The sequence below is a fragment of the Mustela lutreola genome, chromosome 4 (assembly GCF_030435805.1).
Source record: "Mustela lutreola isolate mMusLut2 chromosome 4, mMusLut2.pri, whole genome shotgun sequence".
Taxonomy (NCBI): Eukaryota; Metazoa; Chordata; class Mammalia; order Carnivora; family Mustelidae; genus Mustela; species Mustela lutreola.
This window is the reverse complement of record NC_081293.1, coordinates 155594768-155619530: the sequence shown is the minus strand read 5'-3', so window position 1 is coordinate 155619530 and position 24763 is coordinate 155594768. Positions and strand designations below refer to the sequence as shown.

General features: G+C 43.9%; 1 protein-coding gene across 1 annotated transcript in view; it reads right to left on the bottom strand.

Annotated features, from left to right (window-relative positions):
- Positions 1 to 24763, bottom strand: part of CHN2 (chimerin 2) — a 290116-nt gene that overhangs the window by 141535 nt on the left and 123818 nt on the right. The window lies entirely within an intron of this gene.

The following is a 24763-nucleotide window of genomic DNA, read 5'->3' as shown; positions in this document are numbered from 1 at the left end:
ATTTTTAAAGCAATTAACTTGATTGTACCCTCCAGTAATCCTTTCAAATGGTATTTACTTAACTTGGCATAATAAACATATAATTTATCTCACAGTTTCCCATCAGACCTTTAGCCCATTTATTAAGACTTGAGGGCAAGACATAAAGTGGCAAGTATGTAATATTAAATCTGGGAAGTTGTGCAACTCCACCAACTGAACTCCTACAATGACTGGGTCTGACAGCAGAGACACCGATGATTCATTTGGAATCGCATTATCTCCTTGAATTTACTCCAGTGTGTGACTTAGGAAACTTCTAGAACACCTCTCAGCAATCAGAAGTGTCAGAGTGAAAGAGTGAGAACAAAATGGAGAGGACGAAATTGTTATTCATCAATCTAGAAAACAGACAATGGGAGAAAATCTGCTTGTTCGGTCGATTCAACAATCCCAGTGCTGACAGCTGAATTTATAATTCCGACGGAGTTATTAGAGCTGTCCTGAGCTTGTAGCATAAGGCCTTGGTAAAACGTACTGTAGTTTGTACAGCCAGAGGGGACAATCCTTTCCCTCTGGATATCACAGAATGCTGAGCTGGGGGAACCATAAGAGTTCTCTAATTCAGCACCTTTATATGAGGGAACTGTTTTCATCACCCTGCACCCCCAAAGCATCAGACAGCTATCCTCCCACCTGCCCCGTGTCCTGATGCTACTGTCACATACCACTTTTGTGCCAAGGACTAGATCTTCTCTGACCTCTTGCGCCGAGATAGTTTGAGAATTTTTCCCCTCCTGAGAAACAAATATGCTGTTTGTATAAAAACTAACACAAGAGTGGTGAACTTCCCCCAAATCCTACTTAATTATAGCTGTGTAGCTTAAATTAAATTCTTTCACAATTAATGTCTTGCTCTCTGGGGTCCACCGATCACAGAGGTAACTAAATGCCTCCAAATATAGTTTCATTCAAATAACTCCATACTCTTAGGTCTGTATTGTCGGGAACCTACCAATGCATAAACACCCAAACACATGCACACACAAATACAGTGTGTTAATGATGGTTTGCGTTGTTATTCAAACTTAGTTTGCCAATAAAAGTGAAATTCCTTATAGTTCTGCCAAAGTAGAATAGTTTCTTCCAACTGTGAGCTTTTAACCCAAACAAGCCACTAATTTCACCCTATATATGACATAAACCAGTTTTAATGAATTAACAGGAGTATTTGTTTATAGAAAGCATTCAAATAAAATAAATCAAGTTGCCAAGTCCAGAAAAATCAGGTCTTGTATGTTAACATGTTGATGGCACTTTCAAAAATATTTTTCAAAGAGAAAGATACACACACACAAACCAGACTGCACAGAAATGCAAATACCTGAGATGTCATCTAAACAAAGCTATAATGTCTTATTATTTTGGATGAGATTTGTTCTGGCGAGCATAATCCCCAGACCCAAGTCGTGTTCAAGAATGGTCAGTACCAGGGCACCTGGGTGGCTCAGTGGGTTAAGCCTCTGCCTTCGGGTCAGGTCATGATCTCAGGGTCCTGGGATCGAGCCCCGCATCGGCCTCTCTGCGGAGAGACTGCTTCCCCCCATCTCTCTGCCTGCCTCTCTGCCTACTTGTGACTGCTCTCTCTGTCAAATAAATAAATAAAATCTTAAAAAAAAAAATAAAAAAAAGAATGGTCAGTATCTAGAGTGCAATTCTCGGCACATTGATGGAAGGTTCCCGAAGAGAAGAAGCAGTCTTCTTTACACAGGTTTTAAATGGAGCTCAGATGCTCCTCTTGGCTCTCCTAAGGTCTTCTGTCATTTTTTAAAAGATTTATTTATTTTTCTGAGAGAGAGAGGGCAGGGGTAGGGGCATCAGAAGAGGGAATGAGAGAATCTCGAGCAGACTCACGGCTGAGCATGGAGCCTGCCGATGTGAGACTCGATCCCACCAACTGTGATGATGACCTCAGCCGAAATCAAGAGTTGGATGCTTAACTGACTGAGCCAATGATGTGCCCGGAAGGCCTTTTTTTTCTTTTAAGATTTTATTTATTTATTTGACAGACAGAGATCACAGGTAGGCAGAGAGGCAGGCAGAGAGAGAGGAGGAAGCAGGCTCCCTGCGGAGCAGAGCCCGATGTGCGGCTTGATCCCAGGACCCTGGGATCATGACCTGAGCCGAAGGCAGAGGCTTTAACCCACTGAGCCACCCAGGCGCCCCCAAAAGGTCTTCTTAACTGAAGTCAGAAGTTTAGATTAAAGGATCTCTTCCTCCCTGTCCATTACAGTACTGTTGTTTTGTGGAAAAACAACAACAACAACAACAACAACAACAACAAGAATTTTGTTTCATCTGAAACACTGGCCCCTGACTTTATAATTTTCATTTAGGCTTCCCTGTATGCTACAGAAATAATTCACCCCTTTTTAGTTGCTCCTTGTTAGTAATATTACACAGAGGTGAAAAAGGCCGCCTAGAGAGACTGGAGATCATGCTTCCCTGCTTAAAATTCTGTAGTGTCTTCCTTCTACATTTGGAATAAGATATACAAACCTCTTACTGTGGCCCACAAGGTGCTGTGTCATCTAGTCCCCACCGGCCTCTTTGACTTCTTTGCAGACATCTTGTCCTTTTACACATACCCAGACATGCTAACTCTCTCTCTCTGTTCCTAGAACAAGCCAAGCTCTCCCACGCCCCCGGCCATCACCCTTGTGGAGGGCCCACTGCGTCTCTGCATGGCTGACTTGCTCCATTATGTTGGGCTCGGCTCACATGTCACCCCCCGGGGCCTTCCCTGACAGTCTTGTGTAAAGCAGCCTTCCCCCAGCTCTGGTCACTCTCCTTCATAGCGTTTGTTGCCGTCTGAAATTATTGATCTGTTGGCTTGTTATCACAGGGCTCATCCCGCTATTAGCCAAACTCCATATAAACAGGCATTTTGCCTCATTCCCTTGTGCATCTGCAGCCCTCACAAGGATGCCTGGCATGTAACGGGCACCCAAAAAGCCTGCGTTAAGTAAGGAAACTCTCAAAGTTCAAATTTCACCTCTGATCAATGACCGGCTGAATAACTCGAAGCTGGTTACTTACCTTCAAGAGCCTCCCGCTACTCATCTTTATAAAACAGAAGAAATAAAAGTGCCTACCTCCCAAACTATCTCTTAGGTCACTGTGGGAATTAAAGGAGATACCAGATTTCAAGTTCTTGGGACAGCGCCTGGCCAATGCCGAGTTCTCAGTGTAGCCCCACTCATGCCCTCATTGTGTTGTTGTCAGTGTTATATCAGCCTGTCCTGGTTCTCTGCAGGTAGTCTCCTGCCCCTAGACCACAGCCTCGACTCTCTCTCTTCTTACCCTGGATCTGGGGCCTGTAATTAAGTTCCAGGGCTGTTGTCATGGAAGGTTTTTCTCTCCTATTAAAGAATTCAAAGTGAGAGGCCATTTGTCATGCTTCAGTGGAACAACTATAATTACCTTGGTCTTAGAGACATGTTTCACAAACCACTAAAGCACAGTTAGGAGACCTCGGTCAAGACACAAGGCACAAAATATTTTTAATATGTTGAAATGCGTCTTTAGCTGCCTCCAACCCTACCCCACCCACGTGCACATTTGCCCCAAGTTCACATAATACTTTTCAAAGCTCTACTTCACACTTGGATAGCCTGACACTTTTTTTAATCCCCCCCCCCCTAAACCGGGAATAGGTTTTCTAGGTCATTTGGTTCACCATCCTCATTTGGCAAATGAGGAAAATGAAACACAGAAGCGATCAAGTGGCTTTCTCAAGGTTATAGAGCAAGAGCAAGGCCCAAGTGAGAGGACAGCCACAAGCTCTGTCTTCCAAGTTTCTGACACATCAGCCATCCTGGCCAGACACATTCACCCCATTTACATGTATTGAATCAGGAAAAAAAATATGTTGCATAACAGGTTTGTTACTTTGACTCTTGTAAAGCTTGAAAGACTAAATAAAGAAAAGGGGGGAAAAAAGAGCTGTATGAAAGATTGACCTCAAATCGAAGGGTGGGCAGCATTCCATCTGTGTACAGAACCCCATCAAAGAATTACAGTGAGGGGGGTGTAAGGTACCAGAACTTTGACACCATAAAGCTTAATACTTGTGGAAACTGTATTATTATGTTAAATGTCTTAGAGAAATGAGTACGATGCAGAAGGAAGGGGGAGGACGTAGAAGGGAAGAAGCTCCGTGTTTTAAGAAAACAAAAAACAAAAAACTATCACTGAACCCAGAAGACAGTTACACACTTTTGGAAAAAAACAAAAAGGGTCAAAAAGACTTAGAAAATATATTGCTTAAAAATATTGACTAATTGGCATCGGAACTTTTTAAAAAAGTGTGTAAACTCTTGGACTTGGCGATTCTATCCAAGGGAATTTAGCCTAAGGCTGTACATGAACACGTACAGGTAAATACATGAACAAGGTGTTCATTGCTGCTTTGTGGACAACAGTGGATCTAACTGTTCAGAAAGAGGAAGTGGTTAAATAAATTATCCTATAATAGAGATGTGAAAAGAATGGTGTGGGTCAGAGTTTCGTGGTCAACAACATGACCTCTGGAGCTAGACTATCTAGGTTCAAAACCTAGTTCTGTCATTTACCAGCGGATTGATCTTAGCCGATTTATCTCATCTCTCTGTGCCTCAATTTTTCTTATCTACAAAATGGGAGTAAGAATACTGCCCAACCTACAGCATGTTGTGAGGAGAGCATGGGCTAATATGTATGAAGTACTTAGTCTGGTGCCTGGAATGCAGTAAACTCCATGCTTGCTATCATTCTCTCTCTTTAACGACATGGGCAAATATTTATGGTAACATTGAGTAGTAAATCAGGTTACAAAACAGTCTATTAAATATAGTCCCAGTTTCAGAAAAAAGATATGCACTTAGAAATGATCTATAAGACTATAAACCCAATTATTAACAGTAGCTATACTTGATAGTGAAAATACAGGTGATTTCTACTTTTCATTTGCTCACCTGCATTTTCTAATTTTCAGATCATATTGTTTGTGTAAAAATTTAAATAAATGAGAAATAAATTCATTGGAATGCTAGGTTGTTTCTCTATCTCTTTTTTTAAGATTTTATTTTTAGGGCAGCCTGGGTGGCTCCACTGGTTAAGTCTTGGACTCTTGGTTTTGTTTCAGGTTGTGATCTCATGGGTCATGATCTCACACGTCCTGATATCAAGCCCCATGTCAGGCTCCCACTGGGCTGGGAGTCTGCGCTTTGCCCTACTCAACTGCATGTCCTCTCTGTCTTTCAGATCAATCAACCAATCAATCAATCACCACCCTGGAAATAAAGTAGAAGAAAAAGACCCAACCAAAATAATCCTTACAATAACACAGGTAGCGTATAGAGTTTTAGTTCAGGAAGAGTTAAGAGGGAAGGTGAAAGAAAAGACACAAGGGCTTCTGTAGCAAAAGGTCATGTCCAATCCCCTTGGCCCTCTTTTAAAAATTTTGTGAAATCAACATTAATGAGCAATTTTAAGCAGGCTGGGAAGCAGAGATCTCCTCTCATTAAAGAGGGGGTGGAGGGAGAGGGAAAAAAAGATGTAATGCTTAGAAAATGATCAAAATCTTAAAAAAGTAGATCCTAAGACCACTTGCATGAAATAATCTATAAAGAATCCAAACATATTAAACAAAAAGCAAAGCAAAGAAAAGCTGGTTAAAGGGGCCTGCGTGCTAAGACTTTAAAGTCATCTCAAAAACCTTCTGTGCTGAAGTAACTCACCCTGAGAAGACGCATTGCCATCCTGAACTCTCGGGGAAGGAAGAAGAATTGCAGTGTCAAGGCATGGAAAGCTTCTCCATGGCTGAGGCCCAAGGAGAGGACAACAGGGGCCATGGAGAGCATGCACCATAAAAACTCATCTTTCTCGATCAAAAGCATCACAAAAATAACTTACCATCTCTACTGTTTGTACTGAACTTAAAAAGGAATACACACCTACTGTGGAGAAACAGAAAAATTCCAACAATTGAAAAATGTCTATCTTAGAAAGCCGCCTACCTCAGAAAAAAACACCATTGATCGATTTATGTGACTCTGCCTAAATCTGGCTTATAAATGGCTGGAATAAAAATTTTTTTAAATGGTCTTCCATCACATACTTTGTTCTGCAATTTGCTTTTGAATTTCATGATATTCCTTTGGCATCTTCCCACATCAGTATGCAGAGATCTGTACTGGCATTATTATTATTATTATTATTATTATATATATATTTTTTACATGTGGCTTGGTATTCTACTCCATGAGTAATACCCAAATGAATTTGATTCCTTTATAACAGTTTCCAAAGGATGAACATTTAGGCTACTTTTAATTTTCCATTACTAAGAACAAAGCTGCAATGATATGTTAAATCCTGAGTAAGGGTCTTTATATTTTTTGTTTCAAAAGCTGTTAAAATAGCCTTCCACATGGCACCAGGGCAGCTCAGTTGGTTAAGTGTCAGACTCTTGGTTTCGGCTCAGGTCATGATCTCAGGGTCATGAGATCAAGGCCAGTGCTGGGCTCCGTGCTCAACTTGGAGTCTGTTTGAAATTCTCTCTCGCTCTCCCTCTGCCATTCCCCCTGCTCTTTCTCTCTCTCTTGCTCTCTTTTGTAAGTAAATTTTAAAAACTGGCCTTCCAAAGTTGTATCAGTTGGAACTCTCAGCAACGTGTGAACGAATGCCTGTATCCCCATACCTTCACCAACACTGGCTATCACCAATATACGTTTTAATTTTTGTACATTTAAGACTCAGTGAGAAAATACACAGATAAGCCTAAGTGTGCCTTTGCAGGAAAGCAAATGGAAGCCTGGAACGTTCCTCAGAGTGAACCTGTGGAAACATATGGCCATGGAGTGAGGTGGAAACACATTAATCCCATTCATTTTGGTAGCTGCAGTTGGAAGGCTCTATTCTTCCAGGCCTCTTCAGCTCCAGAAATACGTTGACTTGATGCAATCACCTGAGGAGCAAGTGTAAAGGAATCTGGGGACTGATTAATGAAGAAAATTTAGAGAATGCCATGTGCTACACTCGAGTAAGTGACAACTAAGTAGGAAGCCCTTGTAAACCTCAAGAAGAGCCAGATTCCTTTGGTGGGCTCAGTGGCGTGTGACTAGATCAACAGAAAAACACATGTGGGGCCTCTGGAAAACGCGAGCAGTCAAAGATTCACCAATTTAGAGAATGTTCTCCCAGGAATGTTGGAGAGGACCCATCCTTAAGAATCCTTCAAGCAAAGCTGCATAAATTACTATATGGGGGCGGAGGGGGCATCACTGGGAATAGAGGGCCATCCCCTCGTCCAGAAGGGCCAGGTCTCAGCTGTTGTTCTTGATTTCTTGATATACACATCTGTAAATAGGCTACAGGTACGGAGCATCTTCTGGGGAAGTTGGGTGGAAAACAGCTTTCTCTATCAGACATGGGACAGCCTCACAATGAGATCAACAGTATTTGCTGGGTGATTAGCTTAATGGGCCCAGAAAGGGTTGGGATCCAAATGAAATTGAGCAATGATAGGATGAGCAGGATGCCACATTTGTGCCCACATTTCAAAATGCCCCCAACAGTCACATCATGCCCAAAAGCTTGAGTCTTCAGAACTTCTGTGGAAGCCAGAGCATGTAGCCTGTGGCTGTGGTCTTGTCAGGCCATTGTGGCCAAACAGGGCCACACCTGAGCTGCGTGATGACCTGGAGATCTTCCTAACTGGAAATGTGGAGGAGCTGTCTTTCAGATAGCTTTCTCGTTGTCACACTGTCTAGGGAATACAGAAACAAGTGTTCTAATGCTTGGCACCTCTACAGGCTCCCTGCACTCCCCTGAGAAATTGGACATCCAGGTATTCACTTTGAAAACTGCTTGCCTGGGCAAAGAAGGAAGGCCTGGTCTGCATCTCACTGTGGATTGTACGTCAGGGATTTTTGTCACTGATTTAGTCCTACTTGCAGAGAATAATTAATAAGACAAATTCTTAAAACTAAAAGAAAGTAGTAAGTTAATTTAATAAAATTCCAGACACTTGGCTGGGCTCCAAGGACAAGGCTAAGCTGAGATTTTTCTGAAGATGATGAAGCTACTGAGGGCCTTGGGCTGGAGTCTGTGGTCACTAGAGGGCACTGGGGCCACGTGGAGCTTCAGTTCTGGGCCAATGTTCTCTATGCAGAGCATGGTGAGTGTCTTTCATTCAACAGGTATTTACTGAATACAAACAGTGAGCCAGACCCTGGGGACACCTCAGTGAATGAGGCAAGTAGGCTTCTGGAGCTCTGCGGGATCTGGCCCCTGGCCACCTCTCCCTGGTCATTGTTTCTCTCTTCTCTGGCTCACTACACCTCAGCCACTCTGGCCTTTCTTTCCGTCCTCGAAACCATCAAGATCATTGCCCTCTTAGAGATCTCACACAGTTTCTTCCCTCTGATTTCCACATGGCCAGCCTAATTATCATCTGGATCTCAGCTTCAATGTCTGGCTCCTTGGAGATGTCTTCCTGGACCATCTTATCTAAAGCTGTCTTTCAGATAGCCTCTGGTTCTTTGCAGAGTCTTTTTACCATCTGAACCATTTTTACTATGTGCTTACTTCTTTCTTTGTTTAGACAGACAGTACTATGAGAGCAAGAGGCTCATTTCTCTTGTTCTCTGATGCCTGGGTCACCATTAGCCTATTGAGTACCTTTTGTGAATTAGAAAAAGGCACCCCTTTCAAGCAGGCTTGGCGATAGCTTGGCAGCTGGATGGCACCTTTGTGTGAGAAGATGCTTCTTCTGGGAGGCAGAGCCCTGAGCCAGAGCACATGGCCTGGTGATGGGAGTCTAAGCTGGGTTCAGCCCCAACTCATCTCGGCTGGGCATAGACAGCACAACAGGAATGGCCCTAAATGTTGTATCCCAAGGTATACAGATGCTCAATAAACAGTGGATGAGTGAAAGACAGACATTGTTCCCTGACTCAAAACTCACATTCCATTAAGGGATACAAACAAATAGAGGCAATCCTCCAGCAAGAGGTTGTATAGGAGGAGTGTCTATGGCAGAAGCTCCCAACCTTTGGCAGCTGATTGGGGCTAGGACAGTAAGGCCCTTCCCATGCCTTGGCCAATATCCATGGCCTTGAGCATCCCTGTTTAGAGCTCCTTCAAGAGTAGTCCCAGGGCAGTAGAGTTTAACTATCAAGGCTTATGGGCTTCAAAGACTGAGAGAAGCATAACTAACTGTCAGTACCATAGCAAATTACACCTAGTCCAGGAGATGCTGTTTTGACCAGACATCTACTATAGGAGCCAATGGCAAGGAGTTTCTTTGTGAACAAATGGGCTCATGGAGTATGATTCACAGACCAAGGAATGGCCTGGAAGGACCAGAGGCAAAACAGAACATGGCATGGACAGCTAGAAGTGGTTCAGTCTGTTAGCAGAAACACAGGGACTATGGGGTGTGTGTGTGTCTGTCTGTGTGTCTGTGTCTGTGTGTTTCTGTGTATATATGTAGGGTTCAGAGTAGCTAGGAATTAGAGAGATAAACGTGCCAGGTAATTAAGGGTTCTTAAAACCATGCTAAGGGCTTACCTCTGTTTTAGAGGGAAAGGGAAATAAAAGCAGGAAGGACACAGCACCTAATTTGTACTTTCAGAAGATGACTCCAGTTACAGTGTGACACAGGACTGGGCAAAGAGAAGACGGAAGGGAGGGAAGATAAGGGGGGAAATGAGGGAGCTGGGCAGGTGACACTAGTGGTCGAAATTCGAGTGGTGACAAGGGAGATGGAGAAAATGGGGTGATTCAAAAGGTGTTGAGAAGGTAGACTCCACAGGACTTGGTGATGATCTGGTTGTGGACAGAGAAGGAAAAGAGAGAAGAATCACACTGGTCTTGAGCAGAAGAAGACAAATGGTTTTGGCATAAGCAACTGGACGGAGAGTGATGCCATTCACAGAAATAGGGCAGACCAGAGCAGAAGCAGGCCTGGCAGATGGCGACGCACTTGGCTTTTTCCTGTTGGAAAGAGATGCCCATGGGACAGCCAAGTGAACGAATCTAGGAGGCTTGGAGTTCAGAAGAGAGAACTGAGCTGGTGATCTAGAAATGGAAGCCCCAACATGCTGCTATGGCCATTCAAGTAGATGACGTGACCTCGGATACACATTCAGAGTGAGGACTGAAGGCACTTTACAGACCCCCACGGAGCACCAACAGTTAAAGCTTGAGAGGAAGAGGGGACTGACCAGAGACCAGAGAGATAAGGGGAAAAGCCACAAGATGGGCTGACATCAAAGGCAAGACCAGGGACACTTAGAAAGGGAGAAGTGGCCAGTCATGTCGGAAGGTGTTTAAGCAAGATAAGCATAAGGACCCACTGCTTCAGCAACAAGGGGGTTTTGGAGGACCGTGCAATGCAGTGTGGGTGGGTGCAATGGGGTAAGTGAATGTGAGTGTTAAATAGAATTTGTGAGTATGCACAGCTCTTCTGGGAGGTATGGCCGTGAGGTGGAGGTGAATAGCTCCCTCCAGTAAGGGGCCGGGCGGAGGGCCGGGGAAGTGAAAGACACAGGAGCTGTAGTTTGAGTATCATTGGATATCACCATCATTTACTTCTTGCCAAACCACTTGCTTATCCCAGGCCATCTTCTCCCTTGGTGCCCTCTCTCCCTACTTCCTTGCCCAAAGTTTCTACAAAATGCAGGTTCCTCCAGGCAGGATGGAGCAGCTTTCTTAGTGGCTAATTTCCTCCTTTATCATTCCTCCTCTGCTATTTCTTTAGAGACCACCGCACACCCACTACCTCCTTTCAGCCTAGAGGCCTGTCTCTCCTCCCACAACCCCTGCCCCCACATTCTCCCTTCCAGCATCTGCCTGCCTCTTTACAAATTCTTTTCATCAGAGGAATTTCTTCTTGGCCATATTATACTCAGAGTCAAAGAGAGGAAGGCCTAGTGCAGAGACAGAAGAGGAAGAAAGGTCTTCTACCAACCCTGGAAAGGAATCTTTAAGTGCCTGGTACATTCCAGATTCTGAGGTGGGTCCTGTATATGCCTTCTCTCACATCTTCACAATTTTCCTCAATCATCTCTCCACACGTTCCCCATCTATCTACTCACCCACCCATCTATCCATCCATCCTTTCAGCAAACACTTCTGTACCAGGCGCTGTGTTGCAGGATGAGGACGCCGCCATTAGCAAGGCAAGCCCAGTCCCTGTTTCGGGGGTGCCTTCAGTCCAGCACGGAAGGCAAACGTTAAACAAGTCATTAAAGTAAACTATGGAAAGCGGTATAATAGAGAAAACCTCCACACTCTCAGTTTCCTGGGTGATGTGCCATGCTCCCCCATGAGTCTTAGTTCTCTCATTTGGAAAGACAGAGATTGGGCTAGAAAGCCCTCCAGGGCCTCCTGGTGGACAGCCCCAGGACTCCCTACGTTCTCAGTCATGAAGCAGCTGCCATGTTGCCACCCTGGCTTCTCTGATCAGAGCTGTTCAGTTGACGTGGAGGTCAAAATCTAAATCCCAAGGAAACTAGAGGACCCTTCATGTGCCACGGAACAAACCCTTCACATGCCTTATATAAGTGGTGAGGAATAGTCTAGAGAAGCTCTGCTTTATGCCCCAATATACCAGCTTAGTGGGGGAGGGGGGCTCCTTCTCCACTCCTGGCCTGGGAAGGTCCCTCAGCAAGTGAACCCTTGGCCTCTATCCGGGCCTGTATTGTGTCCTGGGGAGATGGAAGTGATTTATCTCTTGGCTTTGTGCCAGTGCTTGGGAGCACTCCCTGGCAGGTGGAGGGCTGCCTCGCAGGTGTTCTGGCTCTGTGGCACCTGGGGACAGGTAAGCCTGCTAAATGCTGGGGTTCCGTGGTTAGCAGGTCAACCAGCTAACGAGCCTCCTGTCTGCCCTTGGTAATAGAGGTGACATTTTAGCCCATGTCTATTTTTTTTTTCTGCTCGTTTACAAGAGGACTGCTAGATAATGGGCCTCGAGCAACCTGCAACGGAAGGCAGGCTCCATTTTCCTAATGAGCAGACCTCCCCAAAAGTTTCTGAATATTTGCCCTTGTAGAGATAGCAATGAAATTATCAGGTGTTTACTTGTAATATTTAATTCATTCATTTGATTACACATGCATATTTAAAATCAGGTACAATACGATCCACCAATTTAGCAATACTGCTTTTCATCAGTTTGCGTTTTGTGGAACAATTCAAATTTTCCACATGGATCTTTGGCACTTTGTGAGTCACCTAAATGTTTTTTCCCAAAGCACATCATACGGTTTTCTCATTAGCCTTTTCAGAGTAAAAACTGTGAAAGTCCATGCAGGCTGCTGCCCCTGGACAGCTTCTTGGCCCTGCCACACGCTCACGTGACATGCGAGCAGCTCGCTGGCTTTCCATTCGTCCTGCAGGTGGTCTCCATGGCACACCCACAGAGTCTCGCTGCCTTTTAAAGTAATCTTTAAAAAGTCTGTGGTTGGAAAATAGGAAGGTGCTAACAGGAATGAGGTGACAGTTCTGGAAATCTCTCTAAGAAGTTACAATTGAAAGCCAGCACCGTGGGGCCAGGGCCCAAGCCTTCCCTGGAAGAAACTGTTCCAGGAGGAGAGCTGGGCTCTGAGGGTCAAGAGGGCCAGGGAGATCTACTTTTCACTGTATACCCTTTTATATCCATGGGATTAGCAAGAAAAAGAAAAATCTTTTAAAAGGTTTATGTACAATTACATTTAACATCCGTAATTGTGAGTGTATCTGGGGCAAATTTCTTAGCCTCCTTTTTATTTTATTTCATTTTTTAAAAAGATTTTTGTTTATTTATTTCCCAGAGAGAGAGAGAGCAAGCACAGGCAGAGTGGCAGGCAGAGGCAGAGGGAGAAGCAGGCTCCCACTCCCCCAGCAAGGAGCCCGATGTGGGACTCGATCCTAGGACGCTGGGATCATGACCTGAGCCGAAGGCAGCCACTCAACCAACTGAGCCACCCAGGCATCACTTAGCCTCCTTTTTTAAAAAGGATTTCATTAGGTGACCTCTATAAGGGGGTAAAACTATCATTGATTATGGTAATTTCAGGTCTGTATGTCTTTTCCAGACAGTAGGTAGGTGTTCAAAATAAAGGAATTGAGAAACCCTACAATACAAGAGATTTGGTATAAAATAAAATTTCAGATGACACTCTCCTTTCTGAGAGATAATTTTGGGGCTATATCATAAACATAGACATAGATGTTTTAACCACTATTGAAAGGTTTTCTTTACACTATGTTCTTGCATGTTTCATGTATGGCCTTATTTTATATTCATAACAAGTTTGTAAAATAGATATTATTAGTCTCATTGTATTGGTGAATAAACAGAACCACGAGGATGACCAGAGTCACAGGGTTAAAGGTAGTAGAACTGAATAGTCATACCTAGGTCTGTTCAGCTTTTTCCACTACAGAGTCCTGCTTCTCTTACTGAGCCCTGCTACATTCTGATCCTTCATAAATATTGTTAACATAGGATTCCCCAACAGCACTGAAAGATGGGCGTTACTATCCCATTTTACGGATAATGGAATCTGAGGACCAAAGGAGGGCTGTATCTTGCCCAAAGTCGGCCAACTTCTCTGTACCGCATAAAAAGAATACAATGTGCTCCCAGTGGTCATCTTGGGAAGGCTGACCTACCTATTTCACAAGAATTAAATACATTCTATTCGCAGTGTTAAACCTGTTTACTTAGGTCTAAGATTCTATTAATTCTGCCTTCATGTATAACTAGTGGAAACTCTACGTATTCCTGTCAGCCAAACAAAAATAGATGAGGCCCAGTCAGGTTGTCTCTCGGGGCTGTAGCTGGGTTGACTGATACTTGAAGCCTCCTGAGAACCGGAACTTCAAGCTTTGCTTTTCTCCTGGGTCTCAGCGCTCTGTAGTTTTTTATCACTTGCTTTAAAAGCAACGTCTAACAGAGAAAATATTTCTACAGATCCCAAACACACACACACGCACACACACGCACACGCATACACACCCCACGTCAGACATCTCACCAGCCACACCACAAAGCAACAGACACAATGCAGGAAGTGCAACAGCGGTGCACAGAAAGGAGAAACCAGAGCGAACTCTCCATCATCGAACCCATCCTTCCCGACCTGCAAGAGGCTGATTTCGAGCCCACCATCAAGCTCTGCGAGCATGTGCACTTATCCTGTGTAAGCCAAGGGCCTGAGCCAACGGGGGCAGGAAGGCTTTCTTCCTGCCCCCGCTGAGCCAAGGCGGGTGACTGCCTGGGCGGGGCGACAAGGAAAGGGTTAAGAATAAGACAAACAACAAGTGTTCCCCGGGAGCTCTGAAGGAGAAAGTGTTTACATGACATAACAGAGCAAGAAGAATAGAACCCCCCTTCCTGTGCCCTGCTGTTATCTTCGCCTTGCTTGTCTTCATAGCACTTGGGACAGCGGTACCGCACGCTGGCGGGAGAGTCATATCCTCTGGCTGTTTGCACAGTGGCACATTTGTCTTCCTAATCACAGTATATGAAAGTTCCTGCTTCTACTACCAGAATCAGAAACCAAATATTAAAACAAATCTTTCCTTAATATTATCCTCCTGTCCAAGGCTGTCTGTACTTGCCGCCTCTGTTTATCTACTTCCAGCAGCCTTGTCCTAAGGAGGGATTGTCTATTTGCACACGTGTGGCTTTATAAAAGATCATCTGTCAATTCGCTAATGTGTCTGGGTAGCACACATTTACCGGGCACTGTGTTCCCGGGCCCAGGTTAGGTGCTGGGTATGTGTAAATGAGTAAGACAAATTTCTTTCCCTCTAGCAGCCCCCACTTTTAGATGGAAGAGAATGGAATGGTGTCTAGAGGAAGGATGTGTGCAGGTGCCAACAGGAAGGAAGAGCCAGGCTCTTGGCAGCGGGGAGTGAAGGTGATGAGGAGGACTTCACAGGGAAGACCATGCTGGAGCTGGGCAGTGAGGGATGAGTAGGAGTTTGCCGGACTCTGAATTATGTGGAAGGCAAGGAAGGTAGAGATAAAAGGGAACAGTTGGGATATTGGTTTCACCTCAGGCCTCCTGAGAAGGAAGGAAACTTCTTGGCTCATACGGTGAGTGTTTCTGACCAAAGAATGTTTTCTAAAGAAGGCTAGTTAATCATTTCCACAGGAAGTTTGTGCCTTAACAAAAGCCATCTTTCCCTGCCTGTCATGCAAAGGCTACTTTCAATCTGTGAAGGGGCAAGGAAAGGGTCACAGGAAGATTCTTCAAAGACAACCTGTCTCTCTTATTCTTCTAGGTCTAGCACTCTCACTGCTCCTGGCAGAACCCCTACCATGATTACTCCAAACGAGCGTCCTCTGGCTTTCAGTGGAATGAAACTGAGGTGTGAGTCCCAGTGAAAAGTCACCCTAGGATCTCCCAACCCCAGTGCTCCCCTGCAGCCTTACTCTCTTTAACGCCTCCCAAAGCAGAGCTTTGTACACACCAGGTGCTCGGTTCACACTTGTTTGTGTGACCAAGTGCCCACTATCAAAGTAGAGGGGGAAAAAAAATCAGTCTCCTTAAGGACGGCTATTCTAGCCGTCAGGACTGCATTTGCAGCGCAAGTTTCAAGCGAGGCAAATCATCTCCACTGTTCACAGTGCCCATGTGACCTGTCACAACCTGGCTGCCGGGATTGAAAAGGTAAACAACTGGGCATACTGGAAGCCTCCTCCCCAGCCGGGATTTGGGAAGGAGGGCTTTACCTGCCTCTGATCTGGACCATAACTAGTGCCGCTAGGGTTTGACAGTCCAAACTCAAAAAATGGGAGAAGGAGAGAGCAAAGAAATCAGCCAGAAACGACTAGATTTGGAGGCCCTAATTAAGCAGGGAAAGATCCTTTATCTCCAGTGCGCGGGTCCAAACAGTTGGTGGAGCTTCCCAAGTCCAGGGACTGGTATCCTCCTGAAGGAGGCGGGTGTTGCTATGAGCGCTAACAGACCACTTATTCCAAGCTGGTAATAATTTGCTAGGTGGAGAGGCTCAGCCTTCAGCTGGAGCTGTTTGTAGATTTTTCATATGCAACCTTTGGTTTCTTAGGAATTGGTTCTATTTTCAGAATTCATCTGTTACATTGTAATAGGCTTTCCTCTGTGCCACTGTAGTGACAGAGGACCCTGGAGCGACTCCATTGTTCCACTCTGGTGAGCACCACTGCACTGAATAGATAATAGAGGAAAGAAGGCATACTCTCTGATCTTGACCACCACTGAGAGTTTTACTATGGAATTTTAGATACCTTTCTTTTTTTTTTTTTTTTTTTTTTTTTAGATACCTTTCTAAATGCAGTTAATATCACCAATATTTTCAAAGCTATTACACTCACAGTATGCTAAAAAGGTATCCACTGATTAAGAGAACTTATCTTTCATACCCATTAAATGACGCAAGGTGTCAATACTGTCTTTTCAACCCAATACAAACAGTATGTATACAGGTCCCCCTGTGCATGGGCTTCCTGGGCGTCCACAAAGAGCCACATTTCTGAGTTTGACTTTCTCACTCTACTCTAGTCCTTTGACCTTAATCTCTACTCTTAAGAGACAGATATGTGACAAGCATGAAATCCAATGGACATTTTCTAAAACCATTTCTTTCCCAACAGAATTACAAGAATGTTCCTAATTCCTCCCCATTGTAGCTTTGTGATGTCAACTGCCGTAACTCAATCAATCAGAATTTTCTACACTCATCTTGTATGGTGACATAGTCATTATGAGATGGAGTATCTTCATCATACGGCTTTTTAGACATGTTTGGAATCTTAGAGCAGGGTGGTCAAATCTACTGTCAAAGTCCAGGTAATCTTCAAAATGTCAAAAACTGCTAGCCCCTGAGCACATCATCATCGAGTCCTTTCTCACTGGCTCACACACGCTCATCTCATCCTCGACTCTTACCCATTACTGCTAAAAATCTAGGTCTTTCTGCTCCAAAGGCACTGTGTCTGCTGTTGCTGGCTTGCAGGTGGGTTGGGGAGGGCGGGGCGGGTAGAAGGGGAGGGGATATAAATTGGAAAACCAGAAAGAAGTCTAGAGCTGGAGAAGAAATCAGCCAGGAAAATGCTAGTGGTAGGAATAGAACATGTTCAGTATGAAACCATGCCATGGTTTCATAAATTTAGAGCAAAATTCTGCTTCTAATTCCCAAATCTGCTAGTGCCATTATGTTCGTCCAGCTTGCTTCCAGTTTTTATTTTAAAAACTGCAAATATAATGGAAAGCCAGCTCACTTAGAGGACCCAATTCCATCTTTAGATTCTTCTACTGCATTCTTTGTTTCTCAGGAGGCTCCAATTTCTTTTTGATCTGCTCTGAAGGGCTTGTATCTCTCCCACTGATCTTGTCATTGCTTCTCTCAAGAGTGGTCATTTTCTCAGAATGAGGTTCTGAGCAGGGCCCTGGCACTTCTTTCAACAGCAGCCCCAGCATGAAGCCATGGAGGCTGTGGGCTCAGAACAGAGAGGGTCGGGACCCGGTGGGGGAAGCCAGGGAGGAATGTGGACACACAGCTTGGGTCGGCTTGCCCAGGTCTGGCGTTGCTCTGCACAGCCCTGGCCCAGCCCTGACCAGGCAGGAACCTAGCATGCATCCTTCCATAGTTACTTTCTCCGCTCCCTACTTTCTACCACCATCTAAGAGAAAAGAAAGCCCCTCACTCAGCGCTAAGGACGGAGGAGAGAGTGGGTGTTTCCAGCTGATGGCAGCCCATGCTTCCTTTTAATAAACACAGATACCTCATGCCCTTCCTCGCCCACATTCTGACTCCTGGTGCAGAAGAAAGGACATCTTCCAGGCCAGCATTGCAAGCCAAGATTGAACTTTCCTCTCTGTAACTTGGATTAGCAGCTAGCAAGCTGTATTTCTTGAGTGCTGACTACGTCCCAGGCCAAGAACTTGACAAATACATTTTCCTCAGCCCTCCAAGAACATGGAATAGGCATGATCATTATTACTACTTAAAAAATATGCAAAGAGGCCCTCGGAGAAATTTGCCCCAGATTGCCCAGCTGGCAAGAGGCCAAGCTGGGGTCTCAGCTGGAGAGTCTCACTCCCTTGCAAGCATTCCTAACTATTACTCCATGTGGCTCTTTCTTCACTTTCTCTTCTTTTTAAAAAAAATTTTTTTAGATTTTATTTATTTGACAGAGAGAGATCACAAGTAGGCTGAGAGACAGGCAGAGAGAGATGGGGAAGCAGGCTCCCTGCTGAGCAGAGAGCCCGATGCCGGGCTCGATCCCAGGACCCTGAGATCATGACATGAGCCAAAGGCAGAGGCTTAACCCACTGAGCCACCCAGGCACCCTCACTTTCTCCTTTTAATGGCTCTAAGTCGTATTGTACCAGTCATAATTTTTTCAGCTCACACAAACCAACTCTTCACCCCGATTCTGGTTTCTTAAGGAGACACATCCCTTGCACTCCCTTGCATTCCCTATCCCTTAGCTGATCCCATGAAAAATCACTGGGTTAGCAACCCCGATTTTGAAGGGAAGACAGACTCTCTCCCAGGAGTGGTCCCTGTGTCTCCCAGGAGACTTCTCAGTGTGTGTACGTGTGGGAGAGATTAGGTTCTAAGAACTCCATTACCCAGACTCTCTTGCCTCTGACTTCTAACTGGGTTTAGCTAATGGGAGTCTTAGATAGGAAGTGGGGAAAAGGGAGAAGAGGGAAGCTGGGGTATTTATTCCGGTTCTCTCCCTGTTCTGGTGCTGCACTGTAACCAGCAGATACGGCCCCCCATGACAAGGACCACTGTCCTGGCTCTTCTCCTTGTGGTTCTTGCTCCCCTCCTCAGGCTCAGGTAACACAGTTTCCTCTGGTTAACCCTTCAGACCCTGGAGCCCTCCCAGCTCCCCCTTGCTGGCAATTCCTGGGGGCTTCAGAATCTCTTGGCTCTCTTGGCCTGCCTACACTTCTGTGAACAAGTCCCTTCATCAGCTTCTCTTCAACATGTAGCCCATTATGCCTTCTGTCCCTTGCCAGGATCCTGCCAGATATCTTTCAGCATCCCCTAGACTAGAGGAAAAGTTAAAATACTGTGAAACAAGACCTAAATAGGACTAAAGTCTTTATTTTCTGAAGAGCCTTTTGATTCACTTTTCATAGAGTCAAATAGGTTGCCCAAAGGTGGGGAGGGAGCTTGGCTCTTCTTCCAGAGTCCATACCTCTGTTCCACATGGCAGTGGAGGGAGAATTTCAAATTCATAGGCCAAAACAGTAAGTTCACTTCCCATTGCAGCATTTAAATGTTGGTGGGTTAAATTTAGAAAATGAATAAACATTCACTGCATTAGGAACTGCATAATTTCACATCTGTAATGAACTTCCCATGCCATACCATATACCACTCTAAAGGAACTCTGTGTAAGGAAGCTCTCATCTGAGCTCTTGAACACCATCACCAACACTCCCCCCTCCCCTTTACTCTCTCTCTTTTTTAAAAGATTTTATTTATTTATTTATTTGCCAGAGAGAGAGAGAGAGAGCACACAAGCACTCAGAGTGGCAGGGAGAGGCAGAGAGAGAAGCAGGCTCCCCACTGAGCAAGGAGCCTGATGTAGGACTCGATCCCAGGACCCTAGGATCATGACCTGAGCCGAAGGCAGTGGCTTGAGTCACCCAGGCACCCCTCTCCTTTACTCTTTTGTGATGTATTCTGAGCATAAGCAATGCCTCAAAGTTTAGGGGGCTATTTTTCTTTATATAATATGCATGCCATGAGCCTACAATTATGGGGTTTCTAAGAACTTAAATGATAGGTCCCAGATACTAAATTGACTCCTTTGTTTTTCATACACACACAAAGAAAGGCACACACACGCACACACACACACACACACCATCCAAGAACACGAGTTTGTCTCCTGAAGGTCAATTAGGGACCAAAATTAAATTCTAAAAACAAGTTTCAGAAAGGCCAACTTCATTAACCCTTTATTAATTATAATAAATAAATGAAACATCCGCCTAAAAGGAGGCATTCTGTGTTCTCCAATCATGGAAGATTCTCAGAAAAGTAACAACAATTCCCAATTACTCTCACACAGAGATGACCCAGTCTGACCCCGTGCACTGCAAAGTTCATTCATTTATGTAACACTGGTTCAAATCAGGCTTTTCAGGTATAATACTCAAACTACTTTATACCTCCAGCGCCCATGACTGAAGAATTTTACTATAGACCCCTGTGCTGAATAAAGCCGGGGTCATTTTTGGAAAGAGACTGGCAAACATACTACGTTTCAAGATGAATCTCTGATATGAGAAGAGAATGAGGTGGAGCTCCCTATTTTAATAGGAAATGGGTCCATTGATTAAAGTTGATTAAAGACATAAATCTGGTTATAACTGCCTAAGAAGCTACTGATTCAGACACCTTGAGAAATAAAGAAATATGGAGTGTGATGCTTGCCTTCAAGAAGTTTATAGTCTGGTCAGGTTAAGACACAAAGAGAATTAGCCCCCCATGGAAATAGGCACTGAAGGAGGAGAGGTGAATAGTCCGGACAGTGAGGGCTCTGGGAGTTCAAAAAGAGAGGAACCACAGAAAACCGCCAACCAATGCCTAGAGAAAAATATTCACTTCCCGAAGAACAACAGTTCCTGTTCTAAAAATGGCAAGAGGAAGTTTTAAATTACCTAATTCCATCAAATAACACGTTTTCTTTATTGCAGAGGTCTGATGACTAAACACTGTCATATTAAAATGCTTTAGGATCATCCAAACAATGATTAAATGCACTTATTTCTTGATAAGTTTCTGCAGATTAAATACACACTATGCATTATTACCAAGCCCACAGGAAGTACACACAATGGGCGAATAGGCAGCCTTTAGTGAAGTGAGGGAAGTAAAATTATATTCTCTTTCCTCATCACATTTCTATTGATCTTCTTAGAGCCATTTCAGAAATGTTGCAAACAAATAATTTATACCCGAGAAGAAAAGACAAGCCCTGAAAAGACAGGTGATCAGAGAAATGAGAAAAGATTTCTGGCCAGATCATCTTCAATTATGAGGGGCAGACGTTCCCCGTGGCTGACCATTTTTCTTGCCTTATCTAAGGCTTAATGCCAGTGTGGACGGACAATCAGGAGGAGTGAAACTCTTCCCTTCTGGGTGCTGTCAACCCTCATAATTTGCAATCCACGCTACCATTTCACTGTAGTGCTTAGCAAATTCCCATTAAACTTGGTGGAAAGAGAAGCAATTCTTCGGTTTAGCCTGTGCTTTTCAAGGAAAGCAGAGTCTCTTTGTCCCTTACAGGGAATCAGTTGTCCAATCCATTTTGACTATTTGAACTTGAAAAGAAAACACTTTGGTCTGCGGTGAATAACCCCAGGCTAGTGGTGGAGTTAGACCAACTTCTAAAAGGATTCCATGTGATCCTTCTAAGTGCAAACATGATTTCCTAGGTAATTCATAATTAGTTAATGGTGCCCTGAATGATTTTGGGCTGTTGTAAGCACGATTACTATCTTTTGAAGAATTCAGAGATGTTTCTTGAGAAATGACAGCACTGTTAGCTTCATTGCAAAACTTTTCTTTCCATTAGCAGATGGTTGAATTTCTCATTTCCAATTATGAAAACATGTTTCAACTTGTTATTTTAGGCTATTGTAAGCATTTGACCTCCAGCATAAGGCATGAGGAGAAACAAGACTGTTTACTTGAGACTTGGTTTATAAATTAATGAGTTGATGCAGGGTCCGGATGATCTCTGTTCTGCTGCTCTTTTTTTTTTTTTTTTTTTAAGCTCAATAACTGTACAATTTAAAAATGTCAGGAAATGGTAATAGAAGGGTGGAGGCTTTCCCCTGCCCAGTAATTATGTTCCAATATTAAAGTTATAACACACAAAATTAAAACTATGGTTAGTTAATTTTTAAAGCTTTCCTTCGTGCCACGCTGTTGGCATAAAAACCACTTTTATACACATATCTCTGCTCATCTATTTTCATTTGTATCCTCCATATAGACTCAGCCCAGAGTCTGGAGCCCAAACTCTCCAAAGACATGCTTTTGCTGTGTCTCCATCTGGGTCTTTTTTGGCCAGTTATCTGCTTAAGATTAAAGGGGGAAAAAGAAAAAAAAAAGGTTTTACACTAGAGTAAAACAGACTAGCTCCCAGTCTTGTAATCTAGGCTAAACTGAGTGTATACATAGGAGAAGCCGTCTTGCCTAAAAAAGGAAGTATTTGCCTAAGTTGAATAAAGAATGACCATGTAGAAAAGATCATTCAGACTTCTCAGATTCTAAATAGGGAAAGGAGCGTCACTGCTAAAAGGATGAACAGAAATGAAAATATTGTGCAAGAACTGTCTTTATAGAACTGCACTTGGACTCTGAAAGAACCCACACCACCATAGGTAACCGCCACCTCTGTGCCCAAGGTGTCTCTTTCAGCTTTCTGTTCCAAACTTCTGTAGAACCCATGTCTGACAATCAATCAAACATCACACTGTAGAGAGGTTCTTTTCTCAGAAGGTCCTAATGTATTAAACCTTTTTTTTTTTTTTAATCCACTTTTTCTGGAAGGTTGAAGGAAGCACACACATAAACAGAAAAATTTCGGCCTAAAGAACGAATTTTTAAAAAGCGCAAATACCAAGCTTCTTAATTCACTTTAAACTTTACAATTCAGGAAAGAAATGTTAAATGTGTCAAGTTGTAGGCGGCACTTGGGCCATAAACTGGTTATTATCCTCCAGTATTTATACGGTGCTCCAGGTGCCTCACAACCACTAATTACACAATTCACTGGCTATCCCAATAAGAGAGTGAGGCATCATTAACCATATTTTACAGGCAAAGAATCGGGAGTTAAGGGGTGGGACTGGGCTTATAGACTGAACAGAAGGTACGAAAGGAATCTGAGACTTCGAATCTCTCAGTCCAAGCAAACATCTTGTACAGTCTCATCTAAAAATACCATAGAGGTAAATATTGGTATAGATTTAGAACTTTTACTCCAACTGCGAGAAAACCAGAAGCTTCACTACTCTTGAGAGTCAAAACCAAAGTCACAGAAGTTGGTCCAAAGCAGTGGTTCTCCCAGGCTAGCAAGGATTGGAGACTCTAGAACGGCTTATTCACACAGAATTCTGAGCTCCACCTCTGGCTTTTTGGGTCTGGGCTGAGCCCTTGAGAATCTGCAATTCTGAAATGTTCTAGAGTGCTGCTGATATTGGCCATCTGAGAACTCTCTTCTATAGAATTGGCCTTTTACCTCAGGTCTAAGCATTTTCCCATACACCTTGACTCATCCCCCTCCCCAGGTATTATGTTCTGATTGACAACCTGCCCCCCAGCCTTGGCCTTCTTTTCAGCCTCCTTATCCCTAGGCTTACTCAGCATGTCCCATAGACAGAAACAAGGTTACATAACATGGTGATTAAGAGCCTCTGTTCTGATAGTTATCAGGTTGACTCTCTTCAGCTCAAGTTTTAGTACCTCCATTGTGGCATATGTAAAATGCAGACAAAAATGACATGTGCCCCGTAAGTTTAATTTAAGGGTTAATTATCCACTAAAGCACCGAATGCCTGAAACGGAACAAGAGCTCATTAAGTATGATCGTTATTATCATTACATATTTATCCAACAACCATTTGTTGAATATCTACTATGCAGGGTAATGGTGATGTAAAGACAACAAGTCCTTATCCCTGGTCACTAGGAATTTAATATCTAATTTTCGAGATAGATGGAGGCTCCAGGGTCATCTATGATATTATATGGACGTGTACTTGGACGTGTACTAAGATAAGGTCCATGAGTAGGCAAAAACAAACAAACAACAAAGCAGCAACAATGATCTGATGAAAGCTTATGCAGAAAACCAACAGGCAAACAGAATTGTTCTAGTTGAAGAGGGAAGGGGAGGGACAGAAAGTCCCCCTTCACCACCTCTATTCCACTTCTTCCCAGGCTTCCATGAGTCCTGCTCACTTATTCAGAAAACCACAGAACTAGCCATTCCTCTCTCCTTAAAACTGAGGAAACAAAGATCCAGAGAGGTGACAGAACTTGTATTTAGGAAATAGAGCCAACTATAGTGAAAAAAAGGCAGGATTCGATTAGGAAAACATATCATAGAATCATGCTTGGAATGAACTTCCAGATGAATTTCAGTTCATCCAACTTTCTCATTTTATAGATAAGGCTGTAGATTCTCTGAGCCTATTTCGGAGCAGGTCATAGGAATATGGCCCAGGTTTCCTAACTCCTAATCCACGTATCTTTCTCCAACATCTCTTCTCCCTTTAGTTCTTGCAAACAATACTCTACGAGTGGGCCATCCCCCACAAATGAAGCAGGATCAGGTTCTTGCCCATTCAGTGGCACCAGGTTAAGAGCCTCAGGAAGGGAGAATGTTTCAGCCCAGCCAAGAAGAGACAGTTAAGGGTGCCTTCCCCTAAAACCCACCCTCACTCCTGAAAATGCACTGGCTGAGTTAGCTTGGCCGAGACCTTCCTCAGAGATGTTTGCATTTCAATAAGGGTCACTTTAAAGACTCCAAGTAGCATTTAAAAGAATGTGGTGAGGCTTAGAATCAGATGAACATCAAAGAACACTTAGGTCATCTCCCTGGCATCCCTGGTGTGATGCTGATGGATGTCATAAAGAGACACAGTTCCTTTCCTGGCTGCCATTGTCTTCCCTGCCAGGGAGAACAGACTTTGCACTGCAAAGGATAAAAATAAAGCAA